Below are 24,419 nucleotides of genomic sequence, written 5' to 3'. Positions count from 1 at the left end.
TCTGGTTTCCCCCATTGTTGAGTCAGCATTTTAATGCAAATTTGTTATTTACCACATTTGCCTTGGACTTGGTTTATGTCAAAATTTATGGAAATTCCATGGTGGAAACTTTTCATACCGAGTCCCAGACGAGATCACTTTTCTTTTTAATAGAAGCACATCATTTATTAATCGTTAAGAATATTTAATGATCGCTAGTTCACATTGTGGATGTTCGGTTAGTCTTTTTGATTTTTACTTACTCATGAGCAATATTTCCATTACAAATATGTTTTTACCTTGAATCCCTACCCTGGAGTCCTTTAATTTGGGAGGGGACTTCTCTGTTATTTCTGGTGAAAACTATAATGTCTGATTTTCTTTTTATCTGCAGGTAATCTGTTGGAATTAGTATTGATATTGCAAGAAGGGTCAACAACCTGGGATTCTGAAGGGGTGCTACTGACACCAACCAGAAGCCTGGGAGCAAACCCACAGGTGCAATCTATAAGGTCAACCTGAGTGAGGAGTTCTTAGCAGTTCAAGGATAGTGGAAATGGTCAGAAAGTAACAGAAAGTGGGTCCTAGATTTCTCCCTTATCCACTGAGATGTGAGCTTTTCCTCTTTGACTCTGAGGATTTGGTTTGTCTCAGAATTTCAACTATTGATTACTGTTTACATTCTCCTATCTGTGACACAATATTCTTTCCATCTGAGAATGTCAGCATTTACTTAAGTCTGGAAAATTGGCACTACGTGCAATCTTATCTTTGAATTCCTGTTTTCCTGCTAAAGGAAACTGAACTCTATTTTTCATTAATCTTAACTCCTCTTCTCTAAATCTCTCTCTCTCTCTCTCTCTCTCTCTCTCTCTCTCTCTCTCTCTCTCTCTGTGTGTGTGTGTGTGTGTGTGTGAAAGAGAGAGAGAACGTTCACTACTAGTGGAGTTATTTTCTATGAAATTGCATCGTGGAGATATTCTGTGGTTGTACTTTTGAGTTTGAGCCTTTCAAAGCAGAAGGAATTTTATCAGTGATAGGCACATTCTGATATTTTAAGGCAACTAAGCTGCAAAGGCTCTATATCCTGACCCTTCCTGAGATCACTCACTTCTCACCACTGTTTCTCTTTCTAGCTGTGACTTAGGTTTGCCTGCAATCCACCTTCCCCATTATTTTTCTCTATCTCTAGCTTCATGAACAGTGAAGTTGTTACAGGTTTTATGATAGATGTCTCATCTGTTCCTGCTCCTTGCTTCATGCAAGCCAGAGTTCTCATTTCCTGTTCCCACTTCAGTACTAATAAAACTTCTCCTTACTCTTCACTCTTATCTGAGTCCAGAACCTAAATCAGTAAATACAGACTTTTTTAAACCTCTGATTTTACTTCTGATTACACACTTGAGAAATACACTTGAACCATTATTTTCTCTCAGTATTTCTATGTATTTGGAACAGATAGTACTCATCCATGCCAGTTCATACACGATTTTGCCTAGGTGAGATCGAATGCATACCACTCTCACAAATATGTAGACAGGATGCCTGAGATTGTTTTTTAAAATTCCACTTGATAAAGTCTTTTTATCTTTATGAGACGGCCTCATAATGTGTGGGTTTGTGTTTTTAATAGGCAGAAGGGGAACTGAACATTTAATCCCTTGAGGAATTCTAGAAATGTTAGAATTTTGTTGATTTTCATCTTCACACATGACACAGCTATCATATAAGTGTGGCTGATGTCTCTGCCTTGTCATGGGAGACTCTGTACTTGTGAACAGCTCACTTTTACACTGATAATAACCTCCAGCAGAACTTGTTCCTTCCCACATGTGTAAGGCATAGTGCTCAGTCATCTCTAAGAGGCAATAGATTTCTTCTTCTATCAAACACCATGGTTGTTTTTGCATAAGATCATTTATTCCATAAATTTCATTAGCAATTGAGTATTTCACTTTGCTGTCATAACCTATGCAATCTCGTATATACTTCAAGGATAAGGCTCAGCTCTTGTAGTTATAATTTACAGATAAAGTTTTTAAGTCACAGATTACCTCAAAGTATAGTGGGCAAAACTAATGCTCACAAGACTCAATAGCCTGCTCAGTCTACTTCTGGCAAAGATGGGCATGAATCGAGTTCATATAGTTTTGTATGTATAAAAAGGTACACTCTGTTTTCATCACCTTCAAATTTCCAGGTGAGGGAATTGAACAGAGAGGTTGCTTTACCCAATCTTGGCCCAGTAGTCATCTGTTGTCATCTAATGACTGTCACATAAGTATATATTTTTTTCTTTTTTTAGCATTTTAAAATTTACTCACATGTGTACACATTGTTTGGGCCACATCCCCATCCTCCTGCTTCCAGTCAGAGCCTGTTCTGCTCTCTTGTTCTCCGATTTTGTTGAATAGAAAACATAGGAGATAATAAGAAAGATGTAGCATTTTTGCTAGTTAGAGATAAAGATAGCTGTACAGAGTGATTCCTACCATTGCTTCCATGCACTTGTGTATTACAACCCACATTGCTTCCTCTCTATCAGACCTCGTCACAACTTGCTAGTTCCCTTCTCATAGTGGCCTCTGGTTATTGAAGATTACTTTATTTGCTGCTCTAGAGTTAGCACATCAACCACATTCAAGTTTTAGGTTTCCTTCTCTTTCCCTATTACTCCCGCGCATGTTCTCCCTTTAACATAAATATATTTTCCACTTTAAATTATTTTACAAATTTAGAGGAAGTACTTTCCTCACTTTGCTTTGTCCAGAGTCTCTGCCCCCCCACCCCACATTATGGGATGCTAACTATGATGGTTTTCTGCAGCACTGAAAGAAATATATGAAGAATCTAGCTGCAATAATTAGTGGATATCATGGATCAGATTCAGAGTCAACACACAGTCTTTGTATTTGCATTAAATACAGGAAAGATGGTATCTGTTGGGAAGCTGAGCACAGTTAATACCACAGTCCTTGGTCTTTGTAAGCTCCGATGCAAGAGGAAAAATATGCATATGGTCCATAGATTAAAAGACAGTAGAAGTGTGAAAGGTGTCAAAATTAACACAGAATCACTTAAGTCCAACCCTAACATAACCAGCCAGGAAGAGATTCCTCATGCACATTTTCCTTGTCACCAAAACTATTCCAAGAGTCTCCACCAAATCAAATCCACAAAGACCCCCAACCTTGCCCAACAGCCTGTGTGATGGCTTTTTCTCAGCACCTGTCAACCTGGACCAATGCTCTTTGCCAGAGTTTGTGACCAAAGATGATTATATATAAAGAGCAAGTATAACTTTTCTCACCTCTTCTTTTTTATTCCTTTACATTTTATTATCATATTATTGCTGTATTGGTGATACACTGTGACATTTACAAAAGAGCTTACAATATAACGTAGTTGAATTCACCCCTTCCATCATTCTCTTTAATCCTCCCTCCCCCCATTCCTAGAATAGTTTTGACAGGTCTCATTTTTCCTTTTAACAAAAGCATACCTGACCTTCCTTTACTTCCACAGTCTGTCATGCACCTATCTCCTAGGTTTCACTCCCCTCATATTCCTGAACAAGCTGTTTGTTCTTGGGAGTGGGTTTCTGTGCTGCATATACGTGATGAAGGTGGGTCTACAGTATAGTCCCGAGCAAAACCATATCTTGGTGAAGGGTTTGTTAGACTTTATCTTCAGCAGAAGGATTTCTACCACTGCAATATGGTACAAATTTCCCTGTTCAAATAAAAGTACTCATGGAACCATGTAGATCTCCAAGCAGTTTTAAAATGCTTCTTTCAGCATCTCAAAAATATCACTGAGTGCCTGCTTTGTTCCAGAAGATATTGGGTAACAGATTTGAAAAGAAAAAAATGATTCTTGCCTCCAGGGGTTTTAAGTCTAGTGAGGACTCATTCATTAATCAAGTGAACTAAAATATACATAAATCAAACCATCAAATCCCAACAATTATGAGGGCTGTGACTCACGGAGACTTGCTTGTTCTGTTCCCTTTTCTGCTTGCCCATGGGATTGAGGAAAGCCTTGTGTGAGCAGTAGAAGCGTGATCCACAGTCCACAGAATATAAAGAATTTACCAATGAGAACTGGGGAAGAAGACTGTTCCAAGCAGAGGGTCAGCATGGGTACAGAATTTGTGTGATCTTCCCAAGGACATACCATGGAGTTAGACTCTCGGATGGCACTGCAGCAGAGAGGAGAGGATCAGGATGAAGACAAGCAGGGTGGTAAGGACAATGCAGGTCAGACTTTGCAGCCCAAAGTTAAAGCTCTATTGGCACACCATGAGAAACTAGATGTGATACATGACAGACCTGACAACAATATGGAAAATGGAGCAGAGCAGTGCCAGAATGAATGCAGTTGGAAAGTGGGTGACAGGTCTTATAGCAGTCCAGGTGAGAGATAGTGGAAATGACATGGTTTGGTGCCCATGAACCTGGAACCACACACACTGCATCACAGAGGCTTTCTCATTCTCTACTAAGCTCACAGAAACTGTTTCTTCTATTTTCACAAAACCAGGTTCAGGGATTCTTTACTTGAGAACATTTTGCTCATAGCACAAGTCAATACTTCAGACACTGGATCTAAGACTGTCGGATGAATTATTCCATATTCCAAAAGCATAATATGCCAAGGAAGGTAACCCTGCCAATTTAGGACAGCTGGTTATTTTGAAATGATGATAATATCCCACACAGTGGTGCTAAGTTTTCCTAGGAATCGCCACTTAGCGTCTGCATTGGTCATAGAATGGTGATACTTGCCTTCTGATTATCAAGGAAACGGGACAGTCACGGATGAGAAATTCAGAAAACACTGGACACAGCATCACCATGCACTGTGATTGTGGAATCAATGCCAAAATGAAACAACCCAACACAAAACGCCTAGATACAGGTGACGAAAATACAGTGTAGATTCTGTGCTGCTTAGTGAATAATTTACATAATTTAATATGTATATGTGTTTGTGTATGTGTGTTTATGTGTGTGTATGTGCACGTGAGTGTTTATGTGTGTGTGTATGTGTGTCTGTGTGTCTGTGTGTGTATATGCGTGTGTATGTGTGTACACGCATGTGTATCTGTGTGTATGTGCATGAGTGTTTGTATCTGTGTGTATGTGTGTGTGTCTGTGTGTGTCTGCGTGTGTGAGTGTGTCTGTGTGTGTATATATGTATGTGTGTGAGTGTGTTTGTGGGTGCATGTGCGTGTATATGCGTGTGTATGTGTGTATTTGTGTATGTGTGTGTATATGCGTGTACACGTGTGTGCATGTGTGTGTATGTGTCAATCTGTGTGTGTAGGTGTGTGTATGTGCACGTGTGTATGCGTGTGTGTGCATCTGTGTATGTGTGAGTGTGTATGTGCATGTGTATTTCTGTATGTGTGTGTATGTGCATTTGTATGTGTGTGTACATGCATGTATATGTGTGTATGTGCGTGTGTATTTGTGTTTGTGTGTATGTGTGTAAGTGTGTGTATGTGCATGTGTTCACGTGTGTATGTGTGTGTGTGTGTAGGTTTGTATGTGTGTGTGTATGTGTGTGTGTACGTGTGCGTATGTGTGTGTCTGTGTGTGTGTGTATGTGCATTTGTATTTGTGTGTGCCTGTGTATGTGTGTGTATGTGTATAAGTTTGTCTGAGTGTGTATGTGTGTGTATGTGTGCGTGTGTGAGTGTGTATGTGTGTGTGTGAGACTGTGTGTGTGACTGTGTGTGTATGTGTGTATGTGTGTGTATGTATGTGTGTGTATGTGTGACTGTGCGTATTTGTGTATGTCTGTATTTGTGTGTATGTGTGTGTGTCGTATCTGTGTATGTGTGTGTGAGTGTGTGTCCCTCACAAACCGGGTCAACTTGAGTAACAAACTGAATGACAAAAATGTTCAATTGTAATCCACAGAATAAGATAAACAGCCATACATCCCTGACAAAGAAATTTGATTTAATCATTGCAAAGAATATTATTCAAATACTAGGGAAATCATTACTATCATTAGAAAAGCACAGCGATAACTGATACAGGCTAGATCCACTGATGGCTCCTGATACTGTGAGGCAAGTCTATAGATAACCAGATATTTCTCCAAAGACACTCATTAGTTACAGAAAGAGGTACAGTAACTTTAGAGTGGAGAAACACGGGGACAGCTTCTAAACCAAGGGAGCAATGGCATCACCAATAATAGCATTCATTTGTATTGTGTACCTTGAGATGTTGCTCCAAGAACAGCAGGTCATGGCATGACAGTCATGTCAAAAGCGCAGTTTGGTCTGTGTGTATAATTCCAGCAGGATTGAATAGGAGGATCCTGAGATGAAGGCCAGCTGAGACTACACAGTGAGTTTAGAAAATAACAACTTCAACAGAATAATTAGTAAATATCACACAAAATTAAATGAAGTCGCTCTCCACAGGACAAGTGAGCAAGGTGCTTAAAAATGTAAAGATTGTGAAAGATTCCCTTCCTAAAACACTCTGGCCAGAGAAAAAGGAAGGAAGGAAAGCAGGGAGAAAAGGAGGGAGGAAGGAAGGAAAGGAGAAAAGGGAGAGTGGGACTGAGAGACTAAGGCAAAAAAGATTGAAGAAAGTGGAGAAAAGGAGAGGGAGGGAGGGAAGGAAAGGAAGAAAGAAAGAGGAGAAAGAAAAGAGAGGAAGGAAGGAAGGGAGGGAGGGAGGGAGGAAGGAAGGACTGAGGGAGAAACAGGGAAAGAAGAAAGGGAGGAAGGTAAGGAAAGAGGGAAAAGGGAAGGAGGGAGGAAAAGAGGTCAGGAGGGTGGGAGGGAGGAAGGAAGGAAGATGGAGGGAAGAATGAATGGAAGGAAGGAAGGAGGGAGGGTAGGAAGGAAGGAAGGAAGGAGAGAGGGAGGGAGGGAAGGAAGGAAGGAAGGCGGGAAGGAAGAGAATGATACAAAAGAAAGAAAGACCCTGTGGGTTGCAGAAGTTTGAGGAGAAGTTTTGACCTCAGACATAATGTGGGATCTGAGTCAGATTCTGGGACAGCAAATGTAGATTGGAGGAAAATAGGAGTAAAATTTGAATAAATTGCAGCAATGAAAGTGTCTTGGTTTTTAATCATTGTTCTATAGTTATTTAAAATGTTTAACATTAGCAAAAACCTTGATGAAAGGTACCTATGAACTCTGCATCTCTTTTGATAATATTCTGTGAGTGTAAAATTTTTTTTGAGAGAAAAGTGAAAAGTGGAGCCGATCAGAATTGAGTGTTCTAAATTGGGCTATACAGTTTTAGTTTGGAAAGCAGTCCAACAGAAAGTTCTTATGCTTTAGATTTTGGGTTTGAAAAACTTACTTTTATTTCACTAGTTTTGATTAATCTACAATTTTCCAACAAGCATCAGAATTAAAACCTTTTTGCAAAATTATATTGAACTTCAACAGGAGATCCTCACTTTCACAGCTAAATGGAATTTTCATCATAACCACTTCTCACTTCATTCTCTGGTATCTCCTTTGTCACCCTGAAGATCCATGTACCCATGGACACAAAATAGTGTGCTCCCCACCCAGTTAAGCATACCAAGTCATCAAAGGGCAGGATTGGTGAGTGGAGAACCCAGACTTATCACATCCTTTTTGACCAGTTGGACATATTCAAACATGGGACACATTTTGTAAGTCATCAAAAATCTTTAGAATATCATTATGACTTAAATTCTTGTGTAAGCCAAAGAGAAAGAAAATATTTGAACCTCCAAAGAATGCCTGAAATAAGCAACAATTTCTTTCGTTTTTATAGGTCCCTTGATACCCAAAAGTAATTACAGAAGAGTTGCTAGAAGCCTCTAGGAAGGATCTGAAAGCTCAGTAAGCTTAGAGCTGTTCATCCAACTTTGCCATATATAGCAAATGCACGCATATGTTTCAGGGTGGAAAATGGAGGAATTTTAATGCCTTGATATTGAAGTTAGGAAAAGAAAACATACTTCTCAAAGGATTTTAAGCAACAAAGCAGAAATGGAAGAAAACGGTAGAGGAAAAATAGCAAATTCCAGCCTCTTACTGGTAGGATGGAAATTTACGATGGTCTCAATATTTAATATTTGCACACACAGTGTCTCTCTCACACACAATTCAGTTTTTACAAAGTAAAATAGCCAATGAAGATTCAGAAATTTGTTTTCATCTTGCTGAATTTTAATAATTTACATGAAATAACATATTTCTCACTGTCCATAAGAGATTTCCATTATATTTTGTCTGAAATATCCACCCTATCAGATGTTTCTTTCTTCCTCAAATACCCAACTTCTTCATCCAGGCTCTCTTCTGGCAAGGTGTTAAGTCTGATGTCTCTAATTATTTTTGCAATGACAGCATTCTCTGCTCCTTTTATTCTCTTATCTCTCAGCAGTTACCCTCTATCCCTTCCTCTACAGCCACACTTAGTACACTCTCTCCACATTCACACCCCATGCTCAACTCTCAGCCCACCCAATGTGGCTTCTATGTCTGCTGTCTTTGAAGGTTGTGCATTTATTCCCTCTAAGAAGATTCTTGGATAAAGCGTAACAATTATTCTACATGACATCTATCGCAATCATCACTATCACCACCTCTCTCTCTTGTGCCTCCATCTTACTCTCATTTGAAATTTACCCTCCTCTATTAGTCATTAAATAATGATTTCCTTCAAGGACATCATTAAGCACGACTCCCTTAAATTTACCCAGGAGCCCTTAAAGGAGCCCCAGGGGCCCCAGACAGGAATCCCCACCCCATTCCAGCCCGCGCCACCCAGCGAGCAGCCAGCCATCCACGCGGCCGGCCGCCCCACGCATGCGCCCAGCGCCCCGGGCCCCGCTCTGCAGCGCAGCGCATGGAGCCCGGCGGGGACACCGGAGCCGGAGTGGCGGCGGTAGGGGCGGCTCCGGGCCAGCAGTGGCCTCGGCACGGGGCCGACGGCTGCTGCCTGCCGCATCGAGCGGCGGCGGACAAGATCTTCAGCTGGATAGGGGTGCATTGGGGTCCTGGGGGAGGAGCCCCCTGCCCTTCTCCAGGGCCAGGGGACCAGCATCTTCAGGCAGGAAATACTCAAACCATTGTGAGGCCACGGCCTTGAGGCCTGGAAAGAGTCGCATCCCTGGCCGTGATCACCGGCGCTACTTCCAGGACCACTGGCGGCTGGAGAACCTGTGGGACGTCAACCCCGCCCGGCATGGCATGGTGTGCGGCAGCTTGCGGGCCACCCGCAAACTCAGCACCATCAAGCGGCACTTCCGCCAGAAGCACCCCTACTCCCTGCACTGGAGTCCCCGGGAGAGGAAGTCATCAGCAACAGCTGGGATGCCCACCTGGGGCTGGGGGCCCAGGGGGCTGAGGAGGAGGAGGAGGGGTCAGCCTCCAAGCTTGCCCGCCCAAGGGCCCAGGCGACGTCCCGTTATCTCCGGGGACTCCATTGGAGCGGCCCGCCGAGGAAGAGGAGGATGATGGGGACGGCCAGGAGTCCGGGGGACTGGCCTTTCCTCCGCGACCGCTGCCGCCTCCCCGCCGCCCCGCAGCCAGGAGCAGCTGCGGAACAACCAGCCGCGCTGGCGGGGCGACACCTACCTGATGGACGACGACGGAGGCCAGCGCGGCCAGGTGTGCGCGGTGTGCGGGGGCGCGCTGGCCACGCTCAAGGTGAGCACCTTCAAGCGGCACATCCTGCAGGTCACCCCTTCTCCATGGACTTCTCTCCCGAGGAGCGCCACACCATCCTGGAGGCCTAGCAGGAGGCGGCGCTGCGCGGTTACGGCCACGAGGGCTTCGGGCCACTCGCCCTGGCGCCTCGCGAAGGCGGAGCGGACCCCAAGCCGGGCGCCAGGTGTCGGGCATAGCCGGCTCGCAGGCCCGGTGGGGCGCGGCCCTTGGCCTGGGGACCCTCTTGTCCCCCACCAGCGCTTCAGGCGGCCTTGGCAGCCGTCGCCCCCCGCGAACCCCCGCTGGCCGGGTCGGCGGGGCGGAGATTGGGATTGGGTGCGGCCATCGCGCCGCCGGGTGCACTTGGGTGCGTGAGCCCGTCCGTGCGCTGTGGGAAGCGCCCTCGGCCCCGCAGCCCTGTCCCTCCCTCCTCGCGCGGGGCCCTACCTTTTCCGAGAAGCCACAGCGGCCTCCCCATAGGGATCATGGACGGCATTAGCATTTTTTCCTTTGCTCCTCTTCTGCCCCCAGGGCCTCTGTTTACCCGAAGTTGAATGCTTCTGGTCCAGCGCCTGGTCCGGCCGAGCCCTGGGCACTGGCGGTCGCGGCAGTTTTCTGTGTCCCGCCCCCACCTAAGTCCCTTTTGTCCTCCGTGCACGCGCCCCTGGGTCTCAGCATCCAGGGTCTGGAGCCGGGCCTCGGCTTCTTTTTCTCTTCCCTGCGGCAGCGCCAGGCCTGTGGGGCGGGTAAGGGCCTCCTCGAGCTCCCAGGCAGGTCCGAAAGGGATCATTCTCCCATGGAGAATAGGTGGCCCCGAGATCAGACCCTTTTTTTGCTCTTTGTATTTTATTTTGAAACTGTATTTAATGCTATTATATGAAAGGGGGAGGGGCGGGGATAGAGCAGATACAATCACCTTTATGTGCAAATGTCTTATTTATTATGTGTGTATCAGCATAAGCTGTGAGGTGGTGGAGGAAGGACCTAAAGAAGCTAGGACCGAGGTGGGGATTGGAGGACACTAAACGTTCCTTATTCTTCTGGGTCTGTGGCCAGGCCCCAGAGTGTGTTCTTCACAAGACTGCCCTCAGCTTACTTAAAAGTCAGGGTGGGGAGGTCAGGGGGTGGGACCTGAGGGGCGGGTCTGGAGGAGGGTGGCCCTGGTTGTTGGGGCCTTGATAAGTGAGAAGGTGGAAGGCAAAGAGGAAGTCACTTCTGACTCCTAACTATCCCCCAAACCCAGGGCAGAGCCCAAGGTTCAAGTGCCTCAGGGCCAGTCCCCTTGACTCTTCTGATTGGGAGCTGGATTTTATACCACGGTTTTTATAGCATTTTTACATAATTCACGATTGTCAAACTTGGAAGGGACTCGAGGTTACTAGTACCATCCCACCCCCTTCATGGATAGGTAAAATTCTGAAGCCCAGAAACTGCAATGACATAGCCAGCTAGGAGCAGGGCAATAACGAGCATAAAAATCTCAACTCCCAATTCAGTGATCTTTGCACTATACCACACTACCTCCCAATCTCTGGTAAGTTATTAAAATTTCTTTTCCTGTTAGGCCTGCCAAGGGGTGGCGTGTTGGGCTCTGCAAGCCATCACAGTGCACTTGTGATTCCTGAGGGTGGCAAAGGACGGCACTTCTTTGGAGTGAGGATGCTAGGCTGTGCGGGCAGCTCTTGCCACTGCCTGCCTCAGCTGGGAAGTGATGGGACTTGCTGCTCCTAGCCCAAGGGCTCTCCGAGGTTCTGCTTTTGGGTTCATTGTTGTGGCCAACAGGAATTAGGGAATGGGCAGTCATTGACTGAAAAGTGAGTTTCCAATGCGTTTGACCCCCCCAGGGTTTTTGAGACAGTATTAAAATGTTGAAAATAGGCTGGGCACTGCCATTCTTTTACTTTCCTTCATGCATGTTTTCAAACCCAGAATGAGTATTCCACCATTGTTTTCTATACTGCCCAAACAGTAGGCAAATTGGGGCGACTGATATAATCACCTGGCCCACTGCTGAAGTTCAGATAGGTTAGGGCAGAGCAGGCAGGTTAGGAATGGTTTCCCCTTTGATAGGCAGGAAGAGGCCCCAGGACTGGAAGTGGTCTTCATGGAGGCAGCCCAAGCACTCCAGTGCCTTTCAAGGTGTGGTTTCCGAACACATAGCATCATCTTAGCCATTTGCTAAAGTTACACATTCTTGACCTGCCACCAGTGCCATGTTCTGCACAGTGCCACTGCAGACACCTTCTGCAACAAGCTGTAATATCGTGGGTCAGTCCTCAGTCCTCAGCCCTAGGTGTGCCTTCTTGCCTTGCCTTGGGATTCTGACATGAACAGGGAAAATTTCTTTTCTTTTTTTTTAATGGTATGCTTACTATTATGGCCAATATGTAAATGTTATTATGAATACATATTTCTAATACCACGTTACTTAGTGACATTATTCAAATGTTTGTATGCCTATTTGTGAAGTTGTTTGCATCAGTCATTTAAATATTTCAGCCTAAGTTTTCTAAGAGGTATGCTGAATAAATTTTTGAAATCTTGCCTAAGTCACAACAGCTTTAGTTTTGGGGTAGAGCAATTCAGAGGGAAGGTTCTGGAAGCAAAGACCTGATGTGTGGTGACCAACTTTCAATTTCTCTGCATGGTGGCTGTTGCTGTATGTGGCTTATAGGCTGCTTCATGTTGCCAGCCAGAAAGTCTCCCATGCTGGTGTGAGGCTGAACTGGGCCCCTTAAACCCCTATCACTTTCCTTCTAAGCTGTGTACTTAGAGGGTTTCTTTATTTTCTTTCAGAACCAAAAGCACAGCTGTGCTCTGTGCTATGCAATTTCTGCAATCTTGGGAATCCTTAAAAATAATCTTTGAATGCCCCTAAAGTGGAGTGAGGGTGAGGGATGGGAGAGGAAGCCTTGTTTGGTTCTAACTTTACCCAAACTGTGTATAAGAATAAAGTTAGCAGAATGACACCACAAAAAAAATTCTCCAATTGGACAGACAAAAACTAGACGCTAGAGTTAGCTTATTTTCCCCCATTCTTATACATTATTTCATCAATACTCGAGTCTACTATATGCCATATGGGTATACAGCAGTGGACAAAACAGATCAGGTGGTCAATGCATGTCACCCATGCTAGGCAGGAGGAATAGGTAGGAGGATTGCATCCATAGCTGGCTCAGGCAGAAGAGCAAAACACTGTATGAAAAATAACCTAAAGCAATAGGACTGGAGGTGTGGCTCAAGTGGTAAAGCACTTGCCCAGCAAGTACAGTTCATTGAGTTCAAATTCCAGTACTGCCAAAAATAAAATAAAATGAACAAAAGTAGACAATGTAAAGTTGAAAAGAGTACACCATTGTTCTGCTTTCTTTTTCTGTAGGTAAGTCCTACAACATGTGAACTTTCTGGTTTTGGTGGTACTGGGGTTTGAACTCAGGGTCTAATGCTTCCTAGACAGGTATGATACCACTTGAGCCACTCCACCCGCCACCTGTTTTGTGTTGGGTATTTTCCAGATAGAGACTCGAGATCTAATTTCCTGGACTGTCTTCAAACCTTAATCCTCCAGATCTCTGCCTCCTGAGTAGTTGGGATTTCAGGTGTGAGCAACATGCTGTCTTTTGTGTCTCATTTATTTTGTGAAGTCAGGTTTCAAGATTCATCTCATAGTGACATGTTCTTTTATAGCCAGGCATGTCACTAGATGGGTACACTTCAGTGGATGGACATGTGGGTTGTTTTCTGACTATGGTGAAGGGTGTACATGTTTATAGAAATTTGAAGCAGCTGACAGGTAGTGGTGGCTGTAGCAAAGGGACAGTGTGGAGTGAGTGCTGTTGGGAACAGGGTTTCCTTTGTGGGTAATGGAAATTTCTAGCACTAGATAGAGGTGTGAGTTGTACAACATTGTAAGTGTGATTCATGCCACTAAATTTTATGTACTACTTATTTTTGTGATGATTTGTTTCATAAAATGTATTATTGATAATATTTTCATTTCCCTAATCAGAACTGTATACATTTATGGAGTACACATGATACATATGTGTGTGTGTGTGTGTGTGTGTGTGTGTGTGTGTGTGTACGATTAAATCAAGCTCATGACCATTTATATTTATATTACCTCAATAACTTATTTTTTAAAAATTTTTTGGTGGGAGTGGAGTTGAACTTAGGACTTTGTGTTTAAAAGGCAGATGCTGTACTGCTTGAGCCACATCTCCACTCCATTTGGCTCTGCTTAATTTGATGATGGGGTGTTGTAAACTATTTCGACAGGCTGGCCTCAAACCATGGTCCTCCTGATCTCAGTCTCCAAGTAGCTAGATTCACAGATGTGAGCCACATGTACCTGGCTTATTTTTTAAATTCTAAGGTGTTATTTGAAGTGCTGGGCTGAAGGCCAGGGCCTATGTATGCAAGGCAAGCATTCTATCACTTAGGTATGCCCCCACCCTCTTTTATGGTAAGATTTAAATATTGCTCTATTGCTTATCTTGAACCACATAATATACAATTGATGACAGAATTATTCCCCCTGCTTTATAATAGGTCTCAACGCCTATTCCTTCTATCTAACTCTGAATTGTTCCTCTTTGATCAACCCCTCATTCCCTGCTAACCCTCTTCATTATGCATCAAAATTGATAAAATGGTAAATTTTATGTACATTTTTAGCACAGTAGGAAATCACTTTTAGAGCTGGTAATGCAACTCAGTGATAGAACACTTGCTTCACATGTGCAAGTCCTTAGGTTCCATCCTCAGAACTGCCAAAAAAAAATCAGTTTTTATTAGCCTATATTAAATTGCACAAAATAATGGATTTCAGGGTTTGGAGGAGAGGCTCAAGTGGTAGGGCACCTGTGTAGCAAGTGTGAGCCCGAGTTCAAATCCCAGTTCCATACCAAAAAGGAATGAGGCTTCGTTATAACATTTCATACATGAATATAATGTATTTGTCCCCTCTATTACTCTTCCTTATTTCCCCTCCTACTGACCCTTCTTCCCTCTCCCTTCCACCTCTGTAATAGAAGGGAAAATCATAGTCATAAAAAATATCAGTTTTAAAAAATGTAGTCAGTCAACTTTTGGTTAGTTTAACCTCAGGTAAAATACTTCAGATGTGCCGGGTGCCAGTGTCTGTAATCTTAGCTACTCCAGAAGCAGAGATCAGGAGGATCGCTGTTTAAGTTCAGGCAAATAGGTCATGAGATCCTATTATTCAAATAGCCAACAGAGGAAATGCCTGTGTATTGGCTCAAGTTGTAAAGTTCCTACCTAGTAGGTATCAGGCTCTGAATACAAACACCAATACCACCAAAAAAATTCTTAGGATAAATCAATTTAAAGACTCCATTACCTTGAACATGGGGCAGCACACCATGGCAGAAGCACTTGGGGGAGTAAGCTCCATGACCACTTAGATGGGTATGAGATACAGGAAGACCAGGGTCAGAATCCACTCTAGGCCACACATCAGATGTCCTAAGCCTTCCCACTAGGCTCTACTTCTAATAGTTCCATCACCTTCCAATAGTCCAATTGGCTGGGAACCTCACCTTTAACACATGGGCCTCTAAGGTACATTCCAAACCAAAACTATAACCATAGTGAATGACCCCAAAAGTGGGCTTGGGTCTTTGATGGAGCCCTTGCAGGTTTATCATGAGAAATGAAGGAGGAACCATATACTTCAGTAAGTGGAGACTGCATTCCACAAATAGCACCTGTTTTCAGGGTCTTGGCCACTCACTTGGAACTATTTGTTTTTTGACTCACTTAAGTTTCAGCATCTGTGTGTCACTCCCTTGGAAGGCAATCCCAACAGTTCTACACAGTCCTACGTTCTCAGAATGTAGAGGAGGAATGGCTTGAAAACAAGAGCCTCCAAGAAAAGACCAAATAGGTAACGTGGATCCTATGGGTTGTGTTCACAGGCCTTCCATGTTTTCCCATGTTTTAGGGCAGGATTCCCCAACCTCAAGACTATTCACACTTAGGGCCCCATCACTCATTCTGTAGGTGCTCTTCTGTGCCTTCTGGGATTTTGAGTACCATTCCTGGTTTCTCTAGCTATAGCTTCTAATCAGTGGTGACAAATAAAAATATTCTCCAAACAACACCAGTGTCCTCATGGGGTTGTAAAACATTGTCCACAGTTCAGAAACCTTGATCCAAAGCATGCAGTTGCAAGTTCTTGCTTCTTGGCACTTCCCTCTGCCTGGGTTCCCCATTCTCCTCTTCTCCACCTGGCAAAGATCTATTTCTCTTAAGACATAGCTTAAATATGGCTTGCTCTGCACAGACCTCCTGGACATTTTCTTCGCACAGTAGATTTAGACACTTCTTTTTGGGTGATGCACAACACCAGCTGCTAAGTGATTATAAAATCTGTGCTCATGACTTTGTCATGTGCTTCCTCATCAAGCATCAGATTAGAACCATATCTGTCCCCAGCACTGGGCTGAGAGTGCTTGACATTAAGATTTGTTATTTGTACCACACCAACACTATGCACTCAGCAGTAATATCCCCCATGTTAATAGCTGCCCTTTATTGGGGACATTGTCAAATGTCCAGTTGGGACAGAGTCACCCCCAATTGAGAATCATGGGCTGGGTCTGCCTTCTCGCTCAGACCTATCTTGTCTTTCCTGTTGCTCTGTCACGGATAGCTCTTCTTATGTAACCTTTTTCTTTTCCTCTCTGTGATCATCTCCCATCTCAGCCATCTCCTCCCTATCTTTTCTCTGTGTCCTGTCATCCATGGACCAAGCAATGACTTGGTTGTTTTTTTCTGATTCCCCCCCAATTCCTCCCCCCAATTAGGAAGTACCAGCTCTGTTCCCTGTTTTACAGATGAGTAAGTTGAATCCCCCAGAGCACTCTCACTTGCCTAGGTACCAAGCCCCCTGCAGCATGGCAACCAGGATCTGAACTTAGGTTTGTCTGAAGACAATGCATGTCTTTTCCTGACCTCTTGTTATCTCATTATTTCTTGGTGGCTATTCATGAAAATCGGAATCTTCTCAGGAGAAGGAGATGGCCCTTCCCCATGGTAGATCATGCCCACACTCTCTTTCCTTATGTCCACAAACATCCCAAGAATTTCCAAAAAGAATGAACTATGAGAAGATGAGGATGGATCACATCTGTAGGTGATACCTGAAGGCTGAAAATGCCACCCCTGGCATGGTACAGATTAGATGTAGCTAACAGGAAAAGCTATTCATTCTAGAAAATGTAAAACTGTAGAGAATATAAAGTGTCTGTGGAAGGAAGAATAACTTGGAAGAATTTTAAGGGGGTAAATTATGCTATATGTTATTGTAATAGTATATATATATTATTATATTATTGAGCATTTGTCAAAACCCAGGTAATGGACAATGCCAAGAGTGACCTCTAATACTATGTGGATTTTGTGAGAGGAACAGAGAGATTGAAAGTGAGACAGAGGGAAAGAGAGGCAGCTGAGGGAAGAATTGACAGAGAAACAGGCATAAATAGAACTTTCTGGCACGTAGGGAAACCTATGGTGTAGTCAACTTAACACCCAGAGACTTGGGGACTAAGCCAGGCATGGAAATGTCCTGGTCAAAATATCCTTAAGTAGTATAACCCAAGTTTAGCATAGGGACAATTAGGACAGTATTAAGTATTCATCTCTGGCGTTGATTTACTAGATTCCAGTACTACACCCCAATAGTGACCATCAGATATCCTCACCCATTGCCAAATGTCCAGTGGGGGATAGAGCCACCCCCAATTGAGAACCATGGGCTGGATCTGCCTTCTCTCTCAAACCCCATCTTGTCTTTCCTGTTGCTCTGTCATGGATAGCTCTTCTTATGAAACTGTTTTCTTTTTCTCTCTGTGATCATCTCCCATCTCAACCATCTCCTCCCTGTCTTTTCTCTGTGTCCTGTAATACTTAACTTTTCACCATCACCTCATCTGGCCCATTGATGCCTTCCTTATTCTTTACACTTCATAGAGGTGGCATGGAGTATCTCCATTCTCAATCTCCTTATCTCTCTTTTATCTGCCTCTCCCCGGCCATTTTTCTATTATTCTCTAACTTGACAGATCAAGAAGAGATGTTAAAAGCAAATAGACATTCTGTATGACTGAACAATGGCTGTCCTCATCTGTACTATAGTTTTCTCACCTGTCTAAAGAACCCACCTTATGATGTAGCAAGAAATCCACAAAAGATAAAGTCTGCTGACCAATCAGTCTTGATGAGCAATCATCACACTGTGATGATGTCTCCTACCCCATGGACTCAAATTGCCTGAGGAGCTGTATTAAAAGGTGGTTTCCATGAGTCACTGGTTGATGCTAGTTCTTCAGGTCCCTCCTGGTCAGGTGGATGGAAGAAAAGGTAACTCTCCTGGAGCTCCAGGCCCTACACTTGTTAATGCCTAACACTGCTAATAGAACCTGGTTTAAAGTCCCTGTGCAGGAACACCAATGTGGCAGAGCCAGGTGGACAGGGAGCCTGACAGAGCCCAATCACCATCATTTATCCCTCCCCTCTTCCTGCCCACTGCCTCCTCTGGGACTGCTGCCTTGCCTCTGCTACAGGGATCCTGGGTCCCCAAGGGACCCTGCCATGGATGAGGCAACCTCAGGGAACCATTGTCCTCACTTTCCTTCCCTCCCTGCTTTCTAGGAGTGAGTCAATTCCCTGAGCTTCTCAGGGCTTGAGAAGAGACTAATGGTCTACATATTTGGGAGCTGGGGACCTGACTATTGTTGACAGGAAATCAGCCCTGTCATTGCCCATGGGGACTGCCTGCATGACTTGCCTTCTGCATTTTCCTACTTCATTCCTTATGTCTCTTGCCCTATTGGATGTATTATTCAAGATTTTAGAAAATCAAACACATGCATATATTTGTTTCTTTTTAAGGAACCAAAAAACTATATATAAGGGTATGTGCAATGCAGCAGCCAGGCACATTTCACAAGGATCCTTTGCATAGGTTTCCTTTCAGACCTTCACTTGTTTATTTGCCATGTACAATTTCTTTGCATGTTACAATAATGATGACCATGTCCCAGTTTCCAAGAAATATTCCTCATATCTGACAGAGACCTTTATCAGAGTGGGCTTTGCTATCCATATCTATACAACGTTCTATTCTAGAAAGAGAATTGCTTTTTGTTAGAGGATCCAGTTCTATCCCTGCACCTTCCTTCTTTCCCTGGACGCCAATCTACAATCACCCTTCACGTCCTAGTCACTGCCAGGAACTCGTTGTTCCCTGAGTCCTTGTCAAAGACTCTTTAGCTACTTCCCATTTTTCAGTCCAAAAGCCATTGCCACATTTTAGGTATTTTTTTTAACAACACCCTGATTCTCTTTCCTCTTCTAAATTTCTGTCTTACTGAGTTTTTTTGCACCTACAACAAAATGCCTGAGTCTGGGTAATTTATTTGAAAATATAAATCTTGCTGTGAGATAGTAGCTCACTGCTGCAATCCTAGCTGCTTGGGAGGCTGAGATCAGGAGTATCTCAGATCCAGACCAGCATGGTACACAGTTCACGAGACCCAACCCTCATATCACCAGAACAAAATGGACTGGAGACATGGCTCAAGAGGTAGAGCCCTGGCAGGATTCCAAGATGGCAACTAGAGGGAGGAAGCAGAAAGCGAGCTTCCTAAAGCAAACTCCTGGAGAGACACTGGAGATACACCTGGCGGGAAAAACCACCAAGAAGAGACAAAACTCCGATACCTCCACACCCCCAGACTGTGCATCGCATCCCCACTCCACGTTAATCGGAGAGACCAGGAAGGCTCCTGTGCCACCAGACGCCAGCTCCTAACCTGCTCAGGAGACCACCAGGTGAGCAAATAAGCATCATGTGGTACTCCCATGGACAAATCATATAGCCCCTTGGACAGACTGACCCCGCCCAGGGAAAAAAGAAAAAACAACTGAATAATAAACAAGCAGCTGAAAAAAAAAGACATGCAACACAGAGGGTGAGGAGCCCTGAGCACTGAAGAGAAGGGGAGGGGCACTCCCTCACGTGAACTGTAAATATTCAAGCCAGCAGGAGAAGACTAGAGTGGCACCACCTCCCCCAGTGCGCTTGGAAAGAAGAAGTTGTCCAACAGCAGGTAAAGTGTGTCATGCTTCACCAGTTTGTGGGGGAGGTGCACATCCACACGCAAACTCTAGATAAAACAGCACTGCAAAGTGCAACAGGTGGGTAGGACTGTATACTGGAGAAAACAAAAGGGGCATGCATCCAGGAGAACTCTAAGTAAACAAAGCCTACAGGGCCAGGTGAGTGTAAAGCTCATTCCTGAGATCTTCAGCAGCAGATGGCTGACATTAGGTGGCAGGTGAGCCACAGCCTCAGATAGACATTCACAAAGCTGTCTCCAGACTCCATTTTTTTCCCTTTGATGAGAGTGAAAGTGTATTGCATTTGAACTTGGGATTTTTTTTTCCTCTTTGATGAGACAACAACAGAACTACTACTCAGACACCAACACCAGGACTGGATGCTGAAGGACTAACACCAAATCTATTAAGACTGAAACTTTATTGCATTTGATCTTGAGAAATTTTATTTATTTTATTATTATTATTATCCTCTCTCTTTTTCTAATGCCTGTTTAGCTCACTATTGATTGGCACACTATCTCTCCCTGTTTATTTCTCCAGCTCTGTGTTTTGTTTTGTTTTGTTTCATTTTTCCCCTTTTTTTAAAAATCTTCTTTGCTTTCCCTCTCCTCTCACCCTTCCATTCTAGATATCACCATTGTTAGTATTATAAGCTAGACAATACTGATTTACACACAGTACAGGGACAGTAACAATAGCAAGGGCAATGATGGGAAGAATAAAAAAGAGGGAACCCATTTTCCCCCCAATAATAAATTAGCACAGGAGGCAGACGGAAACGAAGAAAACAGATGCCCAGATCCAGACTCCAAAAAAAATGAAGATAAACTATACCAAAGAACCCAATAGAGCCCACAAGCTGAATCTGAAAGAAGAAATCCTGTAAGTAATCAATGAAAATTTTATAGAGATGATACTGGATATGGTCAACCAAAATGTACAGGAGACACTCAAGAAATTCCAAGACAACAAAAATAGAGAATTTGAGAAAGCACAAGAAAAAAAAAATAAAAGAAACCATAGAAGCACTTTCACCAAAGTGAAACAAACAACATAAGTAGATAAATAACTCAGGACGAAAATAGACAACATTAAAGAGAAAGTGCCTCATGATATGGAATACCTCAGAAAAAAGAATGAACCAGAAATGCAAAAGAAAATGGAAGGCCAACCCAGCAGACTAGAACAAGCAGAAGACAGAATCTCAGAACTTGAAGATGAAATGGTAATTTAAGGAAAAACTGAAGAACTATTAAACAACTCAAGACCTGTGAAAAGAAAATGCAAGAACTTACTCACTCCATCAAAAGACCAAACCTGACAATCATGGGCATTGAAGAAGGAGAATAGGTGCAATCAAAAGGAATGTGTAATATATTCAACAAAATAATAACAGAAAACTTCTCAAATCTAAAGAAAACTATGCACATACATGTACAGAAAGCCTCCAGAACACCAAAGAGACCTGACCAAAATAGAACTACCCCACAACATATTAGCATTAAAACAAATACAGAGACTAGAGAAAGAATATTGTAGGCTGCAAGAGAGAAAAAACAAATAACATACAAAGGTAAACAATCAAAATCACAGCAGACTTCTCAACAGAAACATTAAAAGCAAGAAGAGCTTGGGGTGAGGTCTTCCAGGCATTAGATGAAAATAACTTCAACCCTAAGATACTCTACCCAGCAAAACTATCATTCAAAATAGATGGAGCAATAAAAGTCTTCCATAATAAGCAGAAACTAAAACAATGTATGACCAGAAAGCCATCACTGCAAAAGATTCTTCAAGGGATTCTGCACACAGAAAGTGAAACCCAACATAACCAGGAAAGGGCAGGCAGTACCAAACTACAGGAAAAGAAAAAGCAAGAAAGTAGACAGGAACATCGATTTAGCTACACACAATCAAACCCTCAAACAACTAAGACAACTAAATGACAAGAATCACCACATACCTATTAATACTAACACTTAATGATAATGGATTTAATCCCCCCATCAAAAGACACCGTTTGAAGAACTGGAGTAAAAAGGAAGATCCAACAAGTTGCTGCTTACAGTAGACCCATCTCATTGAAAGAAATAAGCATAGGCTTAGAATGAAAGGTTGGAAGAAGATTTACCAAGCCAGTGACCCCTGAAAACAGGAAGGAGTAGCAATAGTTATCTTGGACAAAGTAGACTTCAAAGCTACATTGATCAAAAGAGATAAAGAAGGACATTCCATACTAATAAAAGGGGAAATAGACCAAAAGGAAATAACAACTATCAACCTATATGCACCCAATTTCATCAAACATACCCTGCAGGACCTAAAAGCATATATTAACTCCAGCACAGTGTTAGAGGGAGACTTTAACTCCTCACTATCATAAACAGCTAGGTCTCAAACAAAAATTCAATAAAGAAATCCTAGATCAAAAAGGGAAAACACAACAAGGGGATTGGACTTTGAGCACATGATAAAAGCGAGAGCACACAAGGAAGGGGTGATAGGTAAGACACCTAAAAAATTAGCTAACATTTGTTGCCCTTAACACAGAGAAACTAAAGCAGATTCGTTAAAAGCAACTGAGGACAAAAGGAAAAGGGGACCAGGAACTAGAGAAAAGTTAGATCAAAAAGAATTAACCTAGGAGGTAACACACATGCACAGGAAATTAATGTGAGTCAACTCCCTGTGTAGCTATCCTTATCTCAACAAGCAAAAACACTTGTTCCTTCCTATTATTGCTTATACTCTCTCTTCAACAAAATTACAGATAAGGGCAAAATAGTTTCTGCCTGGTATTCAGGGGGTGGGGGGTGAGAGGGAGGGAGCAGAGTGGGTGGTAAGGGAGGGGGTGGGGGCTGGGGAGAGAAATGACCCAAGCCATGTATGCACATATGAATAATAAAACAATAAAAAAAATTAATTAATTAATTAAAAGAAATCCTAGATCGAAAACATACCATAGATCAAATGCACCTAGTTGATGTCTAGAAACATTTCATCCACCTTCAACACAATATACATTTTTTGCAGCAGCCCATGGCACCTTCCCCAAAATAGATCATATCCTAGGGCACAAAGAAAGCCTCAGCAAATAAAAGAATATAGAAATTATACTATGCATTCTGTCTGATCACAATGCATTAAAACTAGAACTCAACAATAAAAATAAAGAGAAAAAACATGCAAACAGCTGGAAACTGAACAACTCATGGCTTAATGAACAATGGGTCATTGATGAAATAAAAGAGAAAATTAAAAGCCTCCTGGAAGTCAATGAAAATGAAAACACAACCTACCAGAACCTATGGGACACAGCAAAGGGAGTTCTGAGAGAAAGTTTATAGCCATGAGTGCCTACATTAAAAAGAGTGCAAGATCTTAAATCAATGACCTAATGAGACATCTCAAACTCCTAGAAAAATAAGAACAAGCAAATCCCAAAACAAATAGAAGGGGAGAAATAATAAAAATATGAGCTGAAATCAATGAAATAGAAACCAAAAAACCATACAAAGAATCAATGAAACAAAAAGTTGGTTCTTTGAAAAAATAAACAAGATCAATAGACCCCTGGCAAACCTGACTAAAATGAGGAGAGAAAAACACAAATTAGTAAAATCAATTGAAAAGGAGTGATAACAACAAACACCATGGGAATCCACGAAGTCAACAGCGACTTCTTTGAGAACCATTTCTTGCAGAAATGGACAGATTTCCAGATACTTATAATCATCCAAAATTGAACCAAGAGGACATCAGTCACCTGAATAGATCTATAACACAAAATGAAATTGAAGCAGCAATCAAGAGTCTCCCCAAAAGAAAAGTCCAGAACCTGATGGATTCTCTGTGAATTCTATCAGACCTTTAAAGAGGAAATGATACCAACCCTCCTTAAGCTGTTACACAAAATAGAAAGGGAAGGAAAACTGCCTAACACATTTTATGAAGCCAGTATTACACTTATCCCAAAACCAGGCAAAGACACCTCCAAAAAGGAGAACTATAGGCCAATCTCCTTAATGAACACTGACGCAAAAATCCTCAATAAAATAATGGCAAACTGAATTCAACAACACATCAAAAAGATCATTCACCATGACCAAGTAGGCTTCATCCCAGGAATGCAGGGGTGGTTCAATATATGAAAATCAATAAACATAATAAACCACATTAACAGAAGCAAAGACAAAAACCACTTGATCATCTCAACAGAAGCAGAAAAAGCCTTTAATAAGATCCAACACCATTACATGATAAAAGCTCTAAGAGAACTAGGAATAGAAGGAAAGTACCTGAACATTATAAAAGCTACATATGACAAACCTATAGCCAGCATTACACTTAACAGTGAAAAACTGAAACCATTCCCCCTAAAATCAGGAATGAGATAAGGATGCCCACTATCTCCACTCCTATTCCACATAGTACTGGAATTCCTAGCCAGAGCAATTAGGCAAGAAGAAAGAATAAAAGGAAAACAAATAGGTAAAGAAACTGTCAAAATATCCCTATTTGCAGACGATATGGTCCTATACCTTAAAGACCCAAAAAACTCTACTCAAAAGCTCCTAGACACCATAATAGCTAAAGCAAGGTGGCAGGATATAAAATC

General features: G+C 42.7%; 1 pseudogene; it reads left to right on the top strand.

The window, feature by feature from the left end:
• Nucleotides 1-8,843: 8,843 nt before the first annotated feature.
• On the top strand, nt 8,844-9,843 carry LOC109677805 (zinc finger translocation-associated protein pseudogene; annotated as a pseudogene).
• Nucleotides 9,844-24,419: the final 14,576 nt, after the last annotated feature.

Source organism: Castor canadensis, chromosome 14, assembly GCF_047511655.1.
Source record: "Castor canadensis chromosome 14, mCasCan1.hap1v2, whole genome shotgun sequence".
NCBI lineage: Eukaryota > Metazoa > Chordata > Mammalia > Rodentia > Castoridae > Castor > Castor canadensis.
This window is presented reverse-complemented; position numbering and strand designations above follow the sequence as displayed.